General features: G+C 37.7%; 1 pseudogene; it reads right to left on the bottom strand.

The window, feature by feature from the left end:
* Nucleotides 1–3,223: 3,223 nt before the first annotated feature.
* LOC145043151 (protein MIZU-KUSSEI 1 pseudogene) lies at nucleotides 3,224–4,218 on the bottom strand (annotated as a pseudogene).
* Nucleotides 4,219–4,690: the final 472 nt, after the last annotated feature.

Below are 4,690 nucleotides of genomic sequence, written 5' to 3'. Positions count from 1 at the left end.
CCATTGGTAATCGCCTTAATTTTTTTAAAAATTCGGGGGCAGGCTCGGGGGCGGGAGTGGAGTTAAACCCCATTTTATTTTTGGGACCGGGGTGAGAATGAGTATTTTTGTCCCGTACTCCTATGAGGGTCCCGTTTGTATATTTATATAAAAATATATATTTGATATAAAAACATATATAAACAATACATTATCTAATTTTAGGGTTTCTTTACTTTCTTTCACTTCACAACATATGACGATACGATAATGAATAGGTTAGTCCAAAATATAACAATTTTTTTAGCAAAAAAAATCAATTTTAAGCCTATGAAATGGAGGAACATTAGGCGGGATTTGTGGTAATGATGGTATCCAGGGGCAGGAACGGGGGATTCGGGGCAGGGGTGGGAGCAGGAGCGGGGGCAATAACTGATTTCGGGGGCGGGGGCGGGGGTAGCTATTTCCGCTCCCGTTTTGTCTCGTTGACATCCCTACTGCAGTTTCAGCAAAAACAAAATGGCACTTATAGGGTACGGTTGCCGATTTACGGATCACAATTGCAAAAGTCAATATTCAGTTCCAAGATTTAATGATTCACACGATTGATCTTAACGATGATTACAAAGGACAGTGGAGATAAATGGATATTTTGGATAAAAGGCTGTCTCTCGTCCTCTCGGGCATCTATTCTCCTCAATGGCTCCGCCACGAAAGAGTTTCTTATTACCAAAGGGGTTCAGCAAGGGGATCCTCTATCTCCTTTCTTGTTTATAATTTCTATGGAAGTATTAAATGTCGCCATGCGTTCGGCCTACGACCATTCTTTATTTCATGGGGCTGAAATGCCTAATAGAGGCCCTACGATTTCTCATTTGTTTTATGCCGATGACTCCATGTTTATTGGAGATTGGACAAGCTCCAACTTCATAAACTTGGCAAGAATTTTGAGATGTTTTCATGCATCTTCGGGGCTCAAAGTTAATTTTCACAAATCCAAAGTTTATGGCATTGGAGTTTCGGAGAATGAAATTGCTAATTACGCTAGAATTCTCGGTTGTGAGGCAACCTCTCTTACTTTTAAATATCTTGGAGTACCTCTTGGAGCAAATATGTCCCAAAAAAGGAGTTGGCAACCCATCATTGATCGTGTTCAAAATAAACTTTCTCTATGGAAAGCTAAAACTTTATCCTTTGGCGGTTGCCTAACTTTTGTTAAAGCTGTGTTGGGTAGTGTCCCTCTTTTTTATTTTTCCATTTTTAAAGTCCCGATTTCCATTATTGATAACATCGAGAAACTGAGAAGACGGTTCTTATGGGGAGGAAGTGAAGAAAAACAAAAAATCAATTTGGTCGCTTGGAAGGTGGTGCTTGGGCCAAAATCGTCCGGTGGGCTCGGGGTCGAATCCTTGGCCTCGCTTAACTGGGCCCTCTTGACAAAATGGATATGGAGGTTTAAAACGGAAAATAACTCTCTTTGGAGGCGAATGATTGGTAGTATTCATAGATGTGATAGGAAACCTATTCACTCTTGGGCTAAAAAATCTCTGTCGGGCACTTGGAGTAGTATTGTCAATGTCTTCTTGACACTTGGTAATATTAATATTGATGTTTCAGATATTTTTGAATTTCAGGTAGGGGACGGAAAGAAAATTTTTGTTTTGGCTAGATGACTGGCTAAAGAACGGGACTATGGCAGTGAAATTCCCTTCTTTATATGCGTTAGACAAGAGGAAAACTTGTCTTTTAGGTGACAGATGGGTGAATGGGGCTTTCTCGTGGGCTTGGAAGCGGAAACCCAATAATTCTCAGGAGCTGCTGGAATTGAAATCTATTTTGGATATTACAAGGATGGTTGTTAGATCCAATGGGCCCGACACTTGGAGATCAAGGTTAACTGTTGATGGTTTTTTTCGTGTATGCGATCTTAGGGCCCTCATTGGCAGTAAATTGACTATCCCGATAAATAATCCCACGGTTTGACTTTACTTAGTTCCTATCAAGTGCATTAGCTTTGTTTGGAGGGCTTGTATGGGGCGTATTCCTCCTGCAGTAGCTCTTTCCAGGAGAGGTATCAACATGTCTTCTATTTCCTATCAAATGTGCTTTAGTGGTGTGGACACTGCGGATCATATTCTCTTGAACTGTCTGATTGCTTTTAATTCTCTACCCTAGATTTTCAATTGGTGTGACGTTTCTATTCAAAGGTTCCTTTTGATTTCAGATTTTGTTAATTTTGCTGCCTCATGGGGGAACTGTCCAAAAAAGAGAAAAATATTTCTTGCTATCTGCTATGGGTTTCTATGGTGTATGTGGAAAGCAAAGAACGATGTTTGATTTAACAAAATCCAAGTGAACTCTTCAAAGTTAGCGGATAATGTGATTTCTATGGTTTTTAGTTGGCTGAAATATAGGGGTAACTTTGGAAATTGTATTTGGGAATGTTGGGTTTGTTCCCTTTTGACATTTTGTAAGTTTTGTTTTTGTTTTTTCTTTTGTGCCCGGTCTTTTTCCTTTAGCCCGTGGTTTTAATAAATTCCGCCGGTTCCAAAAAAAATTACAAATGACAGTGGAACTTTAAAAGCTCAGGAGTTTGCTGGGTAACATTTTTTAGGAATTACATCGACAACTCTCTGCTTATCTTTCTCAGGAGTTTGCAATGGAACCACAGGAAGCGGTTATGCTTGTATTTGTATAGGGTATGTGGAGCAAATCTCACTCAATTTTAGCTAATGAGGAGCAACAAACTGTCCCTATTTTTGGATTAACACAAGTAAGAAAAAAGGAGGCAAGCATCGGTGGTTGAATTGGTGTAGGGACCCGATTATGGAGTGTAATTCTTGTTTACTTTGATGTCTTGATGTAACAACATCTGTTTTTAACTCTTTTTTTTTTTTTTTTTCCTCTACCGATTGTTGTTTTAATTATCTAACCTCTGTTTTTAACTCTCTTTTTTTTTTTTTTGCCTCTACCTATTGTTGTTTTAATTATGTGCATTCTGTTCGAATATAAAACGTTTGGGTTGGCTAAAAAAAATTTCATTTTACCATATACATATACATCCTAATTAAATTTTAAAATATTTTTTATTGGTTGAAAACATTGTCTTTTGAAAAAACTTATTACAAAACTGATTACAGTATTTAATTATACGTTACTTTTTATAAATTGATCAATAAATGTCACCCAAAACATTTTATATACTATAGCGTAGATACGTAGATATGCATAATAGCTCCAATCATTATGTAATTAATATATGTATATTTCCAATTCCACCCTTAAAGAACTACAAATTACAACAAACTCACCCTTTTACCATTTTCTATGACAGAATAACCAAATTCAAGAAGAAGAAAATTTCCAAGATGTAACATCTCCTTTAGGCTCTAGCTTCTTCAAACAAGTTCATAATTTGAAGTCTCAAACTCTGAGCAAATAGACACTAAGTTCCGGAGTTCCATTGCTATCTGGATTCATCATATAGAAAGCTTCTGAATCTCTTGACCCCACAACCCTCTCAAACTTAGCCCTCATGTACATCATCTCACCTTCATCTTCTTCATCACTTGCAGGCAACACACCAGCTCCCATGGAGATCGGCTCTACAGCTTTCAGAACTCTCCATTCTTTCTCTCCGCATTCCCTTTTAGTCGCAAAACCACACTTCTTCCCATTGCAGAAAGTCCTCCAAACACCTTCCTCCAAGAGCCTTCGTGAATTTCCAACTTTCTTGATCTTTTCGTCATCTTTATCACACTCGAGAGCAATTCTAACGAGCCCAGAAGCCATTTCTTTCACCAAACCACTGATCGGAGTTTGAAGCTCGATCAAGAAAGCGGGTTGGGATGTGGGGTTCTTCTGAAATGCAAAATGGACATGGCCACGGCGAGACCCAAATAGGGTTCCGACGACCTTCGGTCCCAACCCATGCAGCAAATTTGGGCGGTTTTTACTGAGTGAAGTAAGAACTGTTCGGAATCTAGCGATTGTAAGGGTTTGAAACTTCTTTCTTGTTAATGGTGATGGTGATTCGTTCAAGTCTTTCTCTTTCTGGTGACAAGGATTGAAGGAAGGGGCTTCTTCTTCTTCTTCTTGATCTTCGTTGCTGACTTTGTTTGACCAGTGGAAGTGTTTCTTGTCTTGAGAGGTTTTTGCCATGGCTGTTTTCATATGAAAGAGAGATAATAGCCGAAAGAGAAGAAGGCGACTCCTTAAAAGAGAGAGAGAGAGAGAGAGAATGTAGTTGATTATTTTTTTTTATTTGTGGGTGTTTTCTTTTGTCTTTTTATCATTTATCAAATATACTTCTTTTATTAATGATGAATCTTTGAATAAATAAATATTGCTTTTACAAACTCCATTTGATTCGGGTCGGATCTTGAAAAAAAAAATAGAAGCAACCCCACCAAAAGAGAGAGAGGTAGGTTTCAAAATAAACAATACGATTTCCGATTATGGATTAAATTATAACAATTCTATCATGCACAGAATAAAAAAAAAAAATTAAAATACTTTAGTGGTTTTTCATTTTTTTGTATTACAAAACGTTACGAAAAAGAACTTCAAGTTACATACCCAACATAAAAATGTGTTGGAAGAACAAATTCTAAAATGCCTTCAAAACAGCTTGTACCATATGCACCGATGGTTGTACAATTCCGGGTCATTACCCATGAGTCCTTTCTAGTAATTTCACAAGAGAAAAGAA

Source organism: Lactuca saligna, chromosome 4 (genome assembly GCF_052625555.1).
Source record: "Lactuca saligna cultivar CGN05327 chromosome 4, ASM5262555v1, whole genome shotgun sequence".
NCBI classification, from domain to species: Eukaryota; Viridiplantae; Streptophyta; class Magnoliopsida; order Asterales; family Asteraceae; genus Lactuca; species Lactuca saligna.
Note: the sequence above shows the minus strand (reverse complement) of the source record. Positions and strands in the feature narration are given on the sequence as shown.